This window comes from Corvus brachyrhynchos, unplaced genomic scaffold (genome assembly GCF_000691975.1).
Source record: "Corvus brachyrhynchos isolate BGI_N302 unplaced genomic scaffold, ASM69197v1 scaffold17, whole genome shotgun sequence".
NCBI lineage: Eukaryota > Metazoa > Chordata > Aves > Passeriformes > Corvidae > Corvus > Corvus brachyrhynchos.
The window spans coordinates 13,785,119-13,803,887 of NW_008240046.1; the positions used below are offsets into that span (position 1 = coordinate 13,785,119).

Genomic DNA, 18,769 nt, shown 5'->3' on the forward strand with positions numbered 1-18,769 from the left:
GGTCAGAACTGGCAGTAACTTACCAACAAAGGAAACCTGGGGAAAAACAGGCATCCCTGTGTGCTTAGGGAACTGGGCAGTGTGGCCTATAGGTAGAGTGGCTATAGGTAGAGCCAGCCCAAGGAGACACACTCAATGTGTCCTAAAAACCATGCACTTCTCACATGAGTAGAAACTGGCGTAAGGATCAAGGAACAAATAAAGGTATTGGAGGGAGGAAGAAGAGACCTTTAGTTCTACATCTCAATGTCTGTGACTTTCAAATATATGTTTTGATTTATTGTCTTTATTACTCACAGACATTCATAATCACAAACCTGTTCATCAACTCATCAGCACCTGAACTTGGTGTATCAACACTCTGAAAAATCCTACTGGACTTCAAGATTCACTACCTTCTACTCAAGTCTGGCCAGATACTAGTAAAAATGATATAATTTTAAGACTTTAGATTTAAACAAAAGAAATGTTGCCCACATGCTCACAAATAACAGTATGGTTTGACTCAACCTATCACAACTCCATATTTCTCTTCTCTGTCAGGGGGAGATATATGTTAATGGAGCTTCTATTTGGAAACTCTCCAAAATTTTAACTCTGCCCCAGTTAATGAGAGGAAAACCAGACAAAGGCCTTCATCCAAAACCCATGAAAGCAACAACGGCAGCAGTGGGTAGACAGGAATCAATGTGTTTAAATTCAGTATCCAGGTTTAGCAAACAAACAAAATTATTTAAAAGATGACCAGATGAGGAATAATAAGTATTAATAAATAAAAATAAAATAAAATAAGAAAAATAAAAATAAAAAATAAAAATAAAAAGTAAAAACTGATCATTAATTCATTAGTATCCGCCCATTCAAAGTTATCCTTGATTAATGATAATAGTATATTTTTTTATATTTTTGAGGTGTGTTAAGCTATCAATACTAACTTAGATAATCACAAAGATAGTTAACTACTTATTTAAAACAAAGCAGCCCTGAGCAGCAGGTGAAGTGTTATTACTCTTAAACTAGAAAAATATTGTAATTTTTACATCTGTAAACAATCAGTTTTCATAGCAACTGCCTGGCATTGTGCCCTGCTCAGTGAGCTTTATACAATATACCTGAGTCATGTAAAACCAAGTTGTCACACCCTGTCAAAAACCAGCATTTTCTTGAAAGATTGAGAGCTGAAGATTGCGTGTAGAGGGACTGATAGCACTTGTTAAATGACATGGCTAACAGAAGGCAGCCATTAGCATTTCTGCATACCAGTTTAATCCAGATACCTCAACTTTGATCATCATGATCTCAACATATTCCAGTTCTGAGCCTTCCCTATGAAAAAGCACTTAGTGTTGCTGAACGCTGACAGAATGTTCAATAATCTGGACAAAAGCCCATTAGGTCCAGGGTCTTTAAATAATTTTAATTTTAGTTTTGGAGACTGTAACTCCAGAGTTCTATCATTCAATTTTTCGCAGCTTCAGGTTTTCTGTGTGCATGAAATTCCCCACCGTAACCTTAAATTATTCTGTCCTTCTGGTGTTCAGTGACAGTCTCTGAGGCTTGAGCTTTATTCTCCTTCAGGGTTCATTCTTCTTCTAAATACTCATCATCCATTGCATTCTATAAAGAGAGTTCCCAGCAGTAGTTTTTAAAATAAAAGATAAAATGTTCAGTATCTGAACATTTAAGGCTCTAGTGTCAGTACCTGGAATGCCTCCTGTTGACAATGATGGTTATCACTGGGGGCAACTGAGATCTGTTCATTCTGAACTGTCTTCAGAAATCAGCCTTATCTGATTGTTCTTTCAGATCAAAAGAAAAAGGAAGACAAAGTAAGCTGTGCATATTCTTTCACTCTGCACTTTGTTGTTAAAAAAGGAAGAATCCCACTAGGACCCATAAACCACTTTTAGATATTGCTAATCTTTGCTATGGATTTCTATTTTTCCATTTATTGCCAACTGACTTACTGGATTTTGATATTTTAATGACATAGCATACTGTTAGGAATTGTGAAAAACATATAACAAAATGTAGATAGACAAAAGAGCATTTATTGCTTGATAAGTGACATGTAATTCTCAGCATTTACAGCTGAGATTAGATGATTTTTTCCACAACAGATATGTATTCAGTAACAGAAATACTTGCAAAGTCTCCAAAATCACACTTGGAGTTTGCGTACTCAGGCACGGTTACCACATTTTTAGATATTTGTGGAAGGTAGCTTGTATTGCCTCTTACAGTAGGTTCAGTCTCAGTCACTAAATTCATAACTACCTTCATCAACTGCATAGTGAGCAGACCAGGGGAATACAATCCTTCACTTTTATTTATTTTTTTTCTTTCAAAAACAGCATAGTTAACGTCATTGCTGAAAACTGGGGTGTGAAACAGTATGTATTGAAGTCCCACTTAAAAAAACCTAATTGTAATTGGGCTGTGCAGTCACATTGAGCTTCACATGTGCTGGAGCTGCCATTTTTTGAGACCTTCCCAAAACTCAGTGGAACCATGTTGAAGATCCCTACTTTTATGTAAAAAGCATTACCCGTGTGGCTGGTTCATAACAAATTAATAAATTAGCATATACTTTACACTGTTCCGTAGTGACTGACACAGCTATTATCAAGCGTATTAAAATTATAACATGGAGTTTTGTACATGTGGATTTTGGTACTTGATTTATATACAGCTGAAAAATTCTTGGAGAGTCTCTGTATAACCAAGTTCAAATGATCTCTGCTTATTTTTTTTCTATTAAAAGAAAAATCAGATCAATGACCACCTTATTGACATCCAGAAAGCTTCCATTCACCTTTCTGTTTGTCTTACTATAATGTTAAAATGAATTTTGTGAACAACATAATTTGTGCAGCAGCCTCAAGCACACAGAGCCAGCGCAAATCCTCTTCTCAGGATCTGTCAGATGTTGAAGAAAAAGATATGGATGACCACTGAACCTGAGACCAGTTTGCCATCAACTCAAGTGTAGCATGCATGAAAATATCCTTTCCTATTGCTGTTAAATGAAGACTATGTCTCAAACCTTTTTAGAGCTGATCTGGAGGTCAAATTTCCCTTTCAGGAAACTCTACCCCTTCCTCTAGAGATTGTTAAACTACATCAAACCATCAAAAATTCAAATGTTATTTCTTATTTTACACAAAAGCAGAATACTGGGGAAAAAAATAAAGTCCTTTTTTAATTCAACAAAAATACTCACTTTGTTCTTTCAACAAAAATTGAGTTCTACTAGCTTCTGGTTCAGCTTGAAGTATAAACTTCAGGTTTTCTTGATTTCTATGCTTCCTGACTTAGCTTCCTTGGGCTATTCAGGTTAGATAGTTTCAGTAGACTAAATACAAAAAAATCACTGAACAAAATATATCACAAATTAGCCTTAAAAAGTTGTTCAAAGAGCCATAACAAACCACAAGAAAGAGATTTTAGTCTCTTGAAGGAAAATAACAAAATGCTTTTTGAAACAATAGTTCATCGGCTTGAAAATAATTGCTCTTTCTTATCTAGTACACTACTCAAAACGCCCACACCCTAATTAGTTCAACTGCATTCATAATATGTGACAAACCCCAACTTCTATTCCATTGTAAACACTTTTCCTGAAAAAAACCCATGTAGTTTTCCACATAGAAAGTAAAACATCACTATTCTACTGTCAAGTTAGCATACATTTTTTACAGACAAGCAATTACAGTATTTTCTAGATTTTATCACCTGGGATATTTACTCTCTGATCCTGGACTAAATAACATCTCTGTTAATGTCAACAAGCCATAGAACTAAAAGCAAGTTTTGCCAAACGGTAAAGGGTCCTAAAAGACAGTACTGAAAATCCTGGATTGTGCCGATGGAGCACTTCCCTAGGCACAGCGCTTTTCCCCATTGCTCTGTACTCTGAAAGGGAACCCATGACTTCACCTGTTATCTCTGCTAATGCACCAAAGGAGATTCCTACCAATAAAGACAGAAATAGTTCCTAAGGACAAAGACAAGTTTTAAGAGGAGGAAAAAAAAAAAAAAAAAGAGAATCACAGTAACATTTAGGCTGAAAAAACCTTTAAGATCATCAAGTCCAGCTGTTAACCCAGCACTGCCAAACCATGCACCACTAAACCATGTCCCTAAGCACCACATCTGCAATGGATATAGTTGCCAGAATACTCATAGTGAGTCACTTGATGACCTGCATGCATTAGGGAATCCCTGCCTTGATGGAAAAGCACTATCTCTGCAGCTACTGTCTCTTGCTTTTGGCTATGCCAGCAGGTTGTGCTGAGGCTCAAGAGTAAGGGCTAACATCCACTTTGTGCTGGAATTCTAAGAGGTTCAGGATCTTGATTTTGTGGCAAAACAGGAATGTGTTTCAGCAGTTGCTTTCCACCTGAGCTTTACAAAGGAGGCATCTCTTTACTTTATTCTGCTATTAAATAGGTTAAGTTAGATGCTCAGGAATTGCTTAATAACCTGACAAAATTAAGCTAATTACTGATCAAACATCTCTGGCCACTTCTGATTAAAAATATGATGTTGACTGTGATGATAACAGACTAAAATTTAATAGCTTTAATATCTTCTTTGACTTGAGAGACTGAATTAATAAATGAATACACCTCAAGGAGAGGTTTTCAACAGGTGCTGTGCACTGGAGGTACTCAAATCCCCCATAACTAAGAACTCTAGGAAAATTTCCCTTGACATGGTGGAATCTGACCAGAAAAGGAGAATCCTAGCTCCAACCCATATTTCCAGAACTATTTACACAAAGCACTGGGCTAAATTATGATCCTTCCTCCTACTGCTCAGAAGGGAGATAGGTGATTTTGAGCACGTAGAAGTTTTTCTACTTTCAAGGAAATCCTTTCATAAAGACAGAAACTAGCACAATCACTAATCCCATCTTGGATTTTGAATGTAAAGAATGAGAAGTAGTCTCTTCAGAAAGGCAATTATGTCCAGGAATTCAGGCCTGTGAGACTCCCAGGCTGAACTTGATTTTCATCTCAGGACTTCAGAGGGGGACCTCAGCTTTGATTGCAGACAAGATTTCAAACTCTTCTTCAACCACTCTCTACTCATGGCTAAGATTTTTTTTTTGGCAAATAATTTCTCAGATTTACAACTAATACGCCAAACAGTTCAGTTTTGTGCAAAGATGATAGAAATGTCTAAAAATATACAAAACATCTGTCCAGTGACACGGTGACTGACTGATTGCTGTGAGAAGATGACAGTTCAAAAGACTGAGTATGACATCTGTTTATTTTTTTGAGGAAAACTTGAAAGAATTATTTCCACTGGCATGCCTCTCTACAGCTCATAAATATAGGTAGCCTGACAAAAACTTGATAGCAATGTGCAGGAATCATACCTGCATTTAAACAGTAATCATAGTGATGGTTAACTGTTTAAAGAAAGCAAAGCAAACCACAAAACAAAAGACTAAAGTACATGAAGTACCAGGGAGATGGGCCTACTATCCGCTGGGAATTCACCTCTGATTCTATCAAAAATGCAAGGATCTGAGATGCTGCAATACTCAGTGCACAGACAGAGTCAAGTTACGCTAGGAGAGACTAAGTCACTGTAATCCCTACCTACTAAAGGGAAAAATTCCATGGATGTCCAAAAATTTATACAACACACTGGAAGCCAAAAGCTCTTTGTATTGGGGTAAGAACATTGCAATCTACAGACACTCAACACCCATGTACATTGTCATGAAAGGAAAATAAAAAGAAAAAAAGGTTGTGACAATAGTAACTTCTGCCATAAAACTTTATCATCAGAGCACCTATTAAATACAGAAACCTCTACTAAAACATAACACAGCATACAACACTATTTGACTGTCCTGAATACAATTAATACAAAATGCTGGTATTTAAGCCGAAGAGATGTTGAAAATAAATGATCACAAAAAAAGTAATGATAAAAACTGTGAGCAAAGACTTTCATTGAAACTAATGTTTTGTACAGAGTTATTGATTTTAGCTTACTATGTACCATAGGAAATACTCATAAGATAACGGTCTGAAAGAACAGGGATTTAAACATACTGAAAAATTGCAGAACTTTTTTTTTATCTCTATAGCTGAGGTTTCTACTGAGGACTTACACTGTTGGGAACTGCTGACAACTGCAGAAACACAGACTTACTAGGAATAATGCTACAGGGCTTACTTGGCCAATGAAACAGACCTGGAAGTCATTATAGGGAATACCAAAAGAACCCCAAGAAGAACTAGGTGCAGGACAGAAGTGCTCATGCAGAAGAACAGGACAGCTGCTGCACGAGCAGCAGGAGTACTGAGGGGTTGGTCACATCTTTCAGGACACATGATGTTTCAATAGTGTACCGGCCTCAAAAATCATTGGAAGCCACTACCTATTTGTGGCTTCAGGTGTACTGATCCAGAAGGAGTCCAACTGTATTCAAAAAAAAAAAACAAAAAAAACCAACAAACAAAAAGAACTAAACCACAGCATAACTGTATATATCTGATGCTTTGTGTAAGAGAAGTACAGTCCATCTTATGCATGAGTATTGGTGAGATCTTGTATGTGAGCATTCACTTAGCAGGGTATGCCAGTCAGATGGAAGATATGATGGCTTGTTACTTACTCAGGGATCATAAAACTTTAAAAACTATCTTTTGGAAATAAAAACTGAGTGTACTTAGTATTAAGATGTATGCCTGTATGAACATGAGTAAGAACTGGAAAGACCTGTTACTGTATTCATTGATTTTTTGATTATTGCTGTCCTCATGTGCTCCAAATTGTTCCCTTTACTGAGCAGGATACAGTAAGGTACAGGTGAATTAGAGAAAGCTGCAGTAGTGGAAATTTAAATTTGTAAAATCAAACTGGATTCTGAATTACTGGTTTCCTTTAGCCTGTAATGGCCAAATGGCCAATGGAAAAGAACATCTTACATTGGTCTGTTTTACAAAAACATGCTGGTTTTGGCTTTCAGGTCCTATCCAGGGATACATTTGTGTTTCTACATAAAAGCAATTCCAAACAGCAGCAGGTACGGATATTACAAAAATAGCCTTTTAGTTTCTCTCTCATAGGAACATTACAAAACACAAATTCATGTTGGCTATTTTAGTTTAAGTACTTATTCCAGGGTAAAGGAGAAGCCCCTTCAAACATCTGAAAAGAATTAGAAGAAATGACCGCTGCTCCCAAGTTTCACATATTTTACTAAATTAGCATTCATACATCCCTTCCAAAGTGGAAAATAGACTAAATTAAATGCTAAAAAAAGCAAAGAATTAAAGCAACATACTTCAGTAGCGTAGATATTGTGATCATACCTCTGTGGCAATAAATAGCCAACCAATTAAGTATTCAGCTGAACCAGAATTATATATATAACCTAGAATAAATGGTGTATACCTGCAGTTCTCTACATGTACTTTTTCATTCTGAAATGAGCACAATCTAATCTAATAGTACTTGGTCATAAACCCCATTTGATTAAAACAAATTTAAGAACATATCTGTAAATATATTTTAAATTATTTGTATAAATGGTATTCTGGACATTTTTACTGCTTATTTCTCTTATGTCCATAACAAGCATAAAGCAAGATTAACTTCTCTGATTTTGCTAGGAAAATCACATTTAGAACCTACAAAGCTTTGTCAGTAAAAGCTGTTTTACCGACCAATGTAAGTCCTAAGCTATATTCTGACAATAAAAAAAAAAGGATGACTAGTGCTACATAGAGGAATTACATGGAAACATGAAAACTTTCCATCCCTTCCAGACCTTTATTTCAATATTAATTGATTAATACTTAAAAAAAAAAAAAGACAAAAACAAGAGAGCCGGTCAGTTGCATAATATGCAACATTAGAAATGCAAATATCATGTTTTGTTAATATCTCTTATGCTCACAGTTTAATGAGTGAGATACCATACCCATCCTTACTTATGCTGTCCTTTTGTCAGATACAAGAAAAACCTGTATTACTCAGCAATTAGGGAACACATTTAAATTAAGTATGACAACATAACTAGGAAATGAGAAAAAGCTGGCATAAAAAAGGCTGATAATTCTGATGACTAAGTGATACAATATCTAAAGCCTTTTACAGGGTATTGAGATTTTTATTCTTTTACATAGAACAAGAAAAAGTGAGAAGGGGAGGGGGCCAGAGGAAGAAGAATCTGTGGTCTGTAAATGATCAGCACAAAAAATAAATTACGGTCAAGTAACTGAACTTTTCTGATGTGTAAATTGAATCATTCCCACATGCTGGTGTTTTATAATTAAAAGACCCTTTTCACTGTGGGAAATTTTACTGAATTTTGTATTAAAAGAAGAAACAAACCATCAATCAGGAGGAGGTAGGGGAACTCAAAGAGCTCAACCTATTAAACTTGAAGAGCGTAGTTGAATTCTGAATGACTTGCTCTAGGAAACTGTAGCTCTTTTAAGGCAGCTACTGTAAAAACATTAATGAGCAGAACACGTTTCTGATCGCTGTTCTAAAATCTTTTGTAGTCATATAGAAGAACACACACTCCATTTGGTGTCACAAGATGCAGAATATGGTTGTAAATGAACCCTTTTTGTGAGGCTCACAAGCTATCAATTACTTGACTCTGGTTACCATTGAGAAAAATCACTGAGCTAAAAACCAAAGGAAGAAAACCCAAACTCCATGTACTTGTTCAATACAGTGCAGTTGCTAGGTAAGTACTGATCAGACAGATTAAAATTTTCTCACAGCCAGATTGCTGCCAAATTCAAAAATTTTTGGGTGGACATAATTTCAGCTTTCTGGGACCTTATGTGCTTTCAGCTTAGTTGAGATAATGGCTACAAATTACATTTTCAAATTATTAATCCAAAGAGGGGCACCATTAAAAAGCATCACAATATGGTATACATAGGCAACAATATTTTCTTGTGAAAACTTGAGAATGCTCACAAGAGATTTGATAGATCATTTTGAGAATATTATTATTTATTCAGTTATGCTCTATCCTTGATCAGTCTGGTAACGGGGCAGAGAATTTATCATCCTGGATATTCCTTCTTGAACAAGCCATTTATATCTCTTAAAGTTTGTGCCCTGTAAATTTATCCCTACTTACAGTTTTGTGTACACTTATTGCAGCAACAGTAAATTAGATACAGCAGCATAAACTATCAATAATGGACAAGTCACTAGAAAACTGTATATACCGAGCACAGACTGGCCTATTGTAATTTTGTAGTTTGCCATGTTCTGTCAGTTAGACAATGGTGTGTCGTTTTAAAAACACCAGTGCAATACACAGATCCCACCAGAGCTTGAGGCTGTAGGATGTTTCATCTTACCTTCAGCTTTCCATGTGAGTGGATCGCTAAAGAGCCAGGAATCTGCAATCAGAACAGATTATGAAAACTTTGGTCAAACATTTTTATTTTGTAATTGTTTAATTATCATTATAGAATACCTCAGTAGCTTCAAAAATCAAGACAGGATATGAAAGATGATATTTTTTTCTTCATTATTATTTTCCTCTTTGAATTGTGATATATGATATGGTCATACACTGTGTATCTTTCCTAAAGTCTAAATGAGATGCAGATTATCTGTAATAAAATATTTATTACAGCTACTGCTGGACTCACATGTTACTACACTGTAAAATGCAATTTTATTTCTCTGAACCATATGGAAGTGTTGATTGCATGTTGAATACTAAATGTAAAAATGGCATTTTGGAGATCCATGTTCATTGTACCTCATTTATTTTCACGTATGATTCCTCCAGGTCACACATGAAAATGTTCTTTCCTTTCTGCCACTGTGGAAAACAGATCATGTATTCTGAGAATTTAGGAGAAAGGTCTACCTAGCTTCAGCACAGCTGACATGAATTTTCAATTGCAATTTTATTGATGTATGAACCAACAAATATGTTATAAATCTCACTGCTATAGCTTTGCAAAGCCAGTGTATTTAACAGTAACAAACATAAAACACATGGAAAAGATAATGATTATTTTTTAAAGAAAAACAAACATAATGGCACTTAGAATATATACAAAGAGCTATTTTCAGACAGTATTTTTCTAAGTATTGCAAGCTTACAGTGTTCTGGAGTAAACCATAAAATGATTTTTGATTTTAATTATCAGGAAGCTGGGAGTATTTCACATAAAGATGGAGCTGTAGTAAATTAAATGGATACATGGAATAAAGCTCTTGCCACTAACAAAAGTATTTGAAAATCTTGTTTTGTTCTTATCTTTCTCACATTCCAATAAAGTTCACATTGTAACATCTGCCAAAAATGGAAGGAAAAAGGTACAGTATATCTTGAAATGAACAGCCACAATTTTTTGTTTCTAGAACTCCAAACAAGAATCCAAACAGACTACACAATTTTTCTCTGAGCCTTTAATGAAGCTGTGATCTTGAAAGTGATAATAATAACTTATGATGATGGATGGAAAGTGAAAAAAAATGCACACTTCCTGTATTTGTGTAAATACATTTTCCCCATGACAAAATGTTTTCATTGTGCTTTCAGCATTTAAAAAATGTGGTATAAGGGAGCATTTCACCAATATTTTTTTTTATTTCAAGCAAATAAAAGTCAAATGTAAAAGCTCAGCATTTTCTGTGATTCTTTTATTTTTAAAAGTATGTATTCAACTGACTGACCCAGGAATTAGAAGGAGGGGTATCAATATGATCCAAATAATGGTAGTGTATTTTTTTTGTCTGGAAGAGTTTTCTAGAAATAATTTTCTTCATAGTAGCTAGTAGCGAGTGAGCTGGCAACGCACAAGGATTTGGAAGATGACAGCTGATTAAAGGGATATTCCATACCATATGAGATTGTGCTCAGCAAAAAAAGCTGGGGAAGGAGAAGGAGGAAAGGATGATCAGAGTTATGATATTTTCTTTCCAGATAACTGTGATGCATGATGAAGCCCAGATTTCTTGAAATAACTGCTAAACATCTATCCACTGATGAGAAGTAATGAATGAATCCCTTACTTGGCTTTGCTTGTGCTCACAGTTCCTGCTTTACTTTTTAAACTGTCTTTATCTCATGAGTCATCTCACTTTTACCCTTCTGATTCTCCTTCCTGTCTTACCTGAGAGAGTGGCTGCATGGAACTTGGCTGCCTACCCAGGTTAATCCAGAACAGGCACGAAACCAATTCTAAATATTGTCTCCAAACTTCTGACAGGCAGAGATTAGGAGGATAAGCATCCTGTTTTTAACTTCTGGGGAAACCAGGATAAACACCACATTAGATCGTAAGACTGATTCAGTCTACAGCCTGAAAAGTGGGTGGATATTGGATGTGTGCATCCAAGTTCTAGCTGAACCATGAAAAACATTTCCTACGGTATCTGTAAATACAAAACTGGATAAGAAAAGTCAGTGAAAACTCTCCTGCATGTCACTGAGGCACAACACATGTCTCCCTAAGTTTAAATTCGGGATTGTAAATGAATTTTTAAAAAATATATGTGCACACATATATAAAAATTAATACATAGCTTGACTGTACAGACAATATACATATGAAAGAAGATAAACACTAAAAATGTAATTGTAGCACTATAGGGACAAGATACTGAAAATCTAAAGGATCAATACAAAAAATGTTCTAATGCATGGTGAACAGTTACCACATCATTGATTCACACCACGTGAGAAACTCTGTGTTTGGTATAAATACAACTACAAAACAAACAGACTTGGACCTAATTTCCCAACCAAGTGTCTGAGCATTCTTATCTGTGTAATCAGAGTAACTGCACCATAGACCTTAACAAAGCCTGCCCCTGAACCCCAGACAGAAAAGAGCTTGAAGGCAAACCTGAAATATTTGTCCTTGTGTTTTCTATTTATGTTATTACTTGCAGGAATAAGTCCTAAGCTATGACTTTACAAACATCTATAAAAATATTTGCATTTAAGAAAATGCAGAAAACTCAGAAAACTTTCTATCTCTGCTCTCTTGACTATTTCCTTTTTCTAGATTTAGATGATCTTGTGCTCAAAATTCTTCCCTTCGTGATTCCATTTCTTAGGTGCTTAACTGTCCTGATTCACTTAATGAGCATTCCTGAATATATTCTTAGCATTGCACACTTGAAAGTCAAGCTTGGTGACACTCACTGCCAACATATTTAACTCCCTTTGATGCTCTGATCTTCATTTACTGGAGCATGATCAAAGAGTGCTGCCCTCAGAAACTGAAAACTGAAAATACCAGCCAAAATGCAACAAATAGCAACACAGGCTCATCCCTGATTAGCTCTTCCTAAGGTGCTCAGATATGGAATTCTTCATTTTCACCTGATTCAGTCCAACTAACCACTGTGCTGGTTTTAACAGGAAATGTACTCTTTGGCAGTTTATCTATAGTACCTCAGCTCATGCACAAACTCTCACAACAGACCCGGGAAAAGTCTCCCAGCATTGTGGAGGGCACTGGAGGGTGTATAAGAAAAAGTTGTTTCTATCAAAATATGTAAATAGTCAATCTTCAACAAGAAAATTAATACTGTGTCCAATTGTTCCTAACTAGGTTCTGGAAGAAGACAACAGAAATTCACATATGACGACCCTAGCTCAGGCAACAGGGCAGCAATATGGTTGCTTCACTTCAGATGCCTTTCCAGAAGGCAGCAGGTCTTAATCCATATAGAACAATACACATGCAGTTAGACAATGGCATTGGTTTCTAGCAGAAAACTAGACAGTGATTCTTGCTTACCACTAGTCAGTGGGATATTTATTACACATTCGGAGATGGAACCTTTCATCCCAGGGAGAAAATGAAAAACAGAAGAGATGGAAAACATCAATTCTATTTTATGTAAAAAAAAAAAAAATTAAAAAAACTTACAAAACTTTACTGCTGCCTGTCAGATTAAAACACTAAAATGATCCAGCATATCCTATCTGTTTGACTGTCAACCTTAAAGATCTTGTAACCTGAATGAAGATGTTAATATATTGCTATGTTAACATCTAAGAGAAAGCATATTGAACTGGGGAAGAACACCTTGCACATCAGAAAAATAGTTTTCAGTTTCAGGACACTGAACTGCAACTTCATCCTCTTTTGCTCAGTTATGTGTTGAGATGGTAAAAATGGGCAGTGAGTTTTCCCATACAAACATTCTTTCCCTGCCTTTGTTGATAAGGACGCTTAAAAACCCAGAGTAACAATGACTCGGGTGTTTGTAAAATGGGGAGTTAGCATAAGGTAGAGCTGATGTTGTTATCTAACAAACAACAAGCTGTGGCACAGAAACTAAGCAGGTAAGTACTTTCTCACTAAATGGGGGTCTCCACATAGAAAAAGTTATACGGAACAGAATAGAAAGGGCTGGACACTGATCACCAAAGCAAATAAGCATCCTGGCTACTTCTGTGAATAGTCCTCTTTTCTAAGTTGTATTTAAGCCACATCCCTAGATGTAACTGGGAAAAGTCCTGAGACAAAGATAATGTAGAGCATTTTTATTTACTAGTTTATTGAGTTGAATCATTGGCAGATTGATCCAAAGTTCTTAGTAACAAACTAATTATAAACAACCCAAAGTTCCAGTTCTGTGGAGAATAAATAACACCAAGTTCTCAGCACCAGTCTCATTCAGTATGAATGCATGGCCCTTACACCCTGTCGTGGTAAGCAATAGTCTGTTGCCATAATCCCAGCGAAGCCAGGAACCAGGGACCACAGCGTTTTTCTTAAGAATAGAAGCTCTGATGCAAAGGACTACCTAAAACTGAAAGGCAGAGTGAGAACCTGAGGTCCAGGAAAATCCACCCAGGTAAAATTAATGTAAAAAATAAAATAAAAATAAACCAATATTTAAAAAATATAGTTATAGACAGATCTTCTGTGCAAGGTGCTTTAGGATGACCCTGCTTAAACAGGGATGTTGGACCAGATGGCTCACTGTGGCCTCTTCCAACCTTACCTGTTCTGGGACTCTGTGATATATAGATATATATATATATATATATATATATACATACACACATATATATACACACACACACATCCATATATGTACAAAACTAGAATCATACATGTAGTTTATAGAACAAACATAAATGGAAAAAATATGTATAAAATACTATATTTATGTATAACTATTTATGTCTATATATTTGTATAAATCTAGTTTCATACATCTTCAATCATATATAACAACATACAGGATTGTTCTGTACAAAATTCTTACGTTGTCGCTCGTGTGAAAAAACCAAACACACTCTGTAGCCATGTCTATTTTATAACCTTGTCACAGTAAAACCCAGTAACAGATCAGTATATTAGTAATTATGATTTACTGCCTTCTACACAGACACACATTTTTTATTTAATTGCAACAGAAGTATATCTATACGGTCTATATGGAACCTCAACATGCTGTTAATTAATTTGGTTATTAACAATGATGTGCATTCACTAGAACTCATGACACTAAATTTGAACAGTTTTGAAAGACAGCCTTGGAATATGCAACATTTTAACCTTAACGCGTAATTACTTAGAAACTATGTACTTCACTCATGAACGACTGCTGGGGTTTTTTGTTAAAGGTTGTTCAGTGCTTTTTCTATGTCTATGATATCCTTTTCCATAGGAAAGATTCTTACACATATTATTTTCATGTTCACAGTGCTACTGGTAAACCCTGCTGAGATACTATGAAGATGCCAGCTACCTGTCATACGTACTTGAAATAATTGGTATCACAGGAAAAGTAACACAAGAAGAAGCAGCATTAAAGAACAGGTCTCTCTGTGATATAATGCAAAACATATGTTAAAAATATGTGTAATAATTAGAGCACTGTGCATCCCTCTTCATATCAAACCTGGCACAGCTGAAACTATTTGTAGGTATGAAGTTCATGCCACAATACTGGCTCTTTTGCACAAAAGACTTATTTCTTCAATTACATATTCACCCACACCATGCATATTTTTCACATTATCCCACACAATGTCCATTATCCAAACCAAACAGGAAAATAGATTACAATTTTGCTATGAAATATCTACTGGATTTTTCTTAATAAAAATAAAGAGTAAAGCATGGAAAAAAGAGGGGTAAAGGTAAAAGTTTAGGAGCACAAGGGGTATTTAATTGCTTAAATTATTGTCAACAACACTACAATAATTTATATACTTTTATTAGCTTTTCAACAAAGCTCTGAATGAACATAAACCAACAGTGTCCCTCACCTTTTCAACGTGAATTTATTTTTTATACATATACATATATATATTTTTTCTGTTTCCATGCAATACAAATATTTTTGCTTCGGATAGCATTATCTGGCAAGGTTGTACATACAAAAGTATCAAAATATATTCTTGAAAAGTCAAAAGACAATTGCATATGTGAAGGCAATGTTAAGGAATATAAAGACTGCATCTTTACACCTAGTGTATTTTAAGTTGTTATGCTTATTACTAAATTCAAAGATATCTTTTTCTGCCCTTCCCTTGATTGTGTTTTTCACAGATCATGATGAATATTCACTGAAGCTGAGAACAGCCAATGTGCATGGAATGATATGATGAGCATATATGACCATAGATTACCACTGAATTCTTAGCAGAATAAATTTTGGCAGTTTGAGAGAATATATTGGAAAGCCAGTTGTCAGAGAATTTTAGTATTCAGAACTCCACTGTCTAAAAATCACAAATTATTGTCAATTAAATGGGGTCTGCCTTTTTAAGGAACTCTATTTCCTCGCTGATTAATCAAATAATTGTTTTTTCTATAAGTTTTGAGATTAAATTCTGGCCCAGTAAAAGTAGAGCTATTATGAGACAACAAGAAGCTGAAAATCATGTTTTGCAATACCAGGACTCCTGCTATAAGACCCCAGTGCTGATCCCAGCCCAAGTATGCAACACTTTTAAGTGGTTTTTCGTCCCCTCAATCCAGCTTCCAGCACCATTGAAAGTGGTGCATTGATTTCACCAGTTCCTCTGTTTAAACATATGAACACACAGTAATTAATTCAGACTCTTAAGTGCTATTCTAAAATGTCAAACTCTCTTCTTCCATTCCAAATTCATAAGCTGTATCATTTTTCTCTTATGCCTTATCTATGTATTATATGTGTGATATCTACTTAACTATTTCTACTGAACTTATAAATTGTAATGAACTACAAATTTCTCAAACCATTTAACTGGTATTGTGCCATTTATTTCTACCAACCTTGCAAGTTATGCAGAAATATAATCACTGTCTGGTAGGTGATCAGGTTAGTATTAGGGAAGTTGTAATTAGAGCAGAAATTTCAGTAAGAACTGCTGTCATATATTTTAGAAGTAACTTAAAAGCCTCAAATAAATAAAAACGAATAGAATGCAATAGAATTTAATTTATTCCTTTCAAAGATTTCTTGCAACGGATGTCACAAAAGTAATAACCAAGTCTAAGCTAGTTTTGAAATATGCAAAGTGAAAGGAGACCTTGTTCACTAAACCTAAAGATATCCACCCTAGGCTAAACCTGTGTATGGTTTTGGATGCAATGTCCTTTGCACTTCTTTTTATTTTTGCGGTCTTTTTAGGAAGGTGCAAATCAATGAGGATGAGAACAGAGGGCTAAGCCTTTAAAGGTTTTGACGGTTTGCTCTTCAACACCTATAACTGGATTTACTGAAAGAAACCAAGTGAGATACTTAAAAAGCTTATGCTGAAGCACAAACATATGCCTCAAGCATACATTTTTAAAATCAAACTTTCTAATAGTACTTTGCAAGGATGTAAATTTTGTCTCTGGATTATTTTGGAAGTTTTGAATAAAACATGTAAAATAGGGTAGGCCTTAAATCCAGGAAGTGCTTTAGGGGAAACTAATGCTCTAGGCAAATATGATTACTGATAGAAAACAATGGAATATAACTGCCCTTGTCAGCCTTGGACACTTACTGACTAAATATCAGGAAAAAAGTCAATATTACACCAACTGTGCACTTAACTATGGTGTTTCTGTGTTTACATGAAGAACACAAAAATCAATTAATTGTGTGAGAGATACAATCCTTTCAGAATTCAGCCAATGCACTGATTTATTAATGCTATTGATTACACCAAACTAAATATGTAATATGAAGACCTGCCACGTCAAAATGTAGCTCACAGTTTCCAGGTTAAAGGTTTCATTTTCTTTATCTTTCTTTTCTTTATCCTTGAGACCAACTCTACTGATATAAATTGGAATTCTGTGAAGAGACCTATGCCAGTTATATTTCTCCAAGTCTGCAGAAAAGTGCTTGGTATTGCCTTTTACTTTCATACTTAAATATTTATACACAGAAACCCCTTCTCTAAGATCTGAGACAAGATGGACACAAAATATAATTGCAATTAGAGATATGCTGAGCTTCCAGAAAAAATATGTCTGGAGACTAAGTCATGAAGAATACCTGCTGATTCCTAGGTAGTGTAGGTACTTAACTCACCTGCATGCTGTGCATCTAGTTACTGTTTGTATTTCACAGGAGAGATCTATTACCCATATCAATAGTGGGCAACCAATTATAACCAGAACATATTACTTCAACTATCATAATATATTAGGTTGCGAGTGGCAGATCATGAAGATGATCTACAATAATTAGAGCAAACTGACAGCAAGTTATGCATGAGCGTGATTCATCAGAAAACATTACGGGCAAAAAATCAACATTCACTGCCACATTAGGCAGGCTGGAGTCTTCACCTTCCTCCTGCAGTTTCCAGTGACAGAAACACCGAAGACCAACTTTCATTGTTTACACAAAAGTACTAGCGCTTCTTCTTATGAATTATGATTTTTACTGGCAGAATTTCTATTCTAATGGCATATATACCTTGTGTACATCTCTAGGGCAAAACACATTATCATGAGTAAAATACCAATAGAAAAGAAGGCAAAAATATAGTGTCTCTTTCAGTGCAAAATACATCTATTCTGAAAGAATTCTCACACACTATATCTAATTTATGTCTTCTTATTGGTCTGAAATGGTTTAAGAAATTTTTGTTTCCTGTAAAACAAAGCAAAGTCTGATTAATCTTTTTCAATACAGATTTAATTAATACAGGTAAGAATGAACACGTTCAGCTGGAATGTGAGAAAATGATGTTTCAAAGGATTTTTAGACAAGATTTCTTGTTATGTGTACATACAGCATTTGAAACCTAATACAGGTGTCTGTGCACTGAGGTATACAGAAAATACTTTGGCAACAAAGAAATTGCAGTCAGTGAGGCAATCTCTACTAAATCAAATTGAACTCTTTCATCATCACTGAACTAATCGTGGTGGATACTGTAAAATGCTGTCAGAAGATGTCATATACCTTATATTTCTCTTCCTACTGGTATTTCTGTAACTAAGGTAGATAATTTAGTAGATTTTCTGATCTTTATTTTTCAGTCTTACCAAAAATAAGGGTAAGAAGGGTATTTGGAGAAATAGAGCTTGATTTCTGGATGATTCTTTTATGTGCATATGGATTTGTGGTATCTTCAAAAGACAACAGAACTATTGGCCATGGCATAAGTGGCATGGAATTTCATTTAATTTTTTCACATTGAAATACAACACGTCTTTCATTACCAGTTTGATTCTCCATTGATATTAATGGAAGTTTTTCTGCTAATCCGAATGAACTGCTTAGACATAACTATATAATAATATGTAGGACTAACAGAGAAGTCCTGAAAATGCCA

The 18,769-nt window shown here is 35.2% G+C and overlaps 1 protein-coding gene across 1 annotated transcript in view; it reads right to left on the bottom strand.

The window, feature by feature from the left end:
- Nucleotides 1-18,769, bottom strand: part of TENM3 (teneurin transmembrane protein 3) — a 1,268,339-nt gene that overhangs the window by 457,781 nt on the left and 791,789 nt on the right. The window contains exon 8 of the mRNA XM_017744521.1: nucleotides 9,363-9,404. The gene's annotated coding sequence lies outside the window, so the exon portion shown is untranslated. The remainder of the gene's footprint in view (nucleotides 1-9,362; nucleotides 9,405-18,769) is intronic.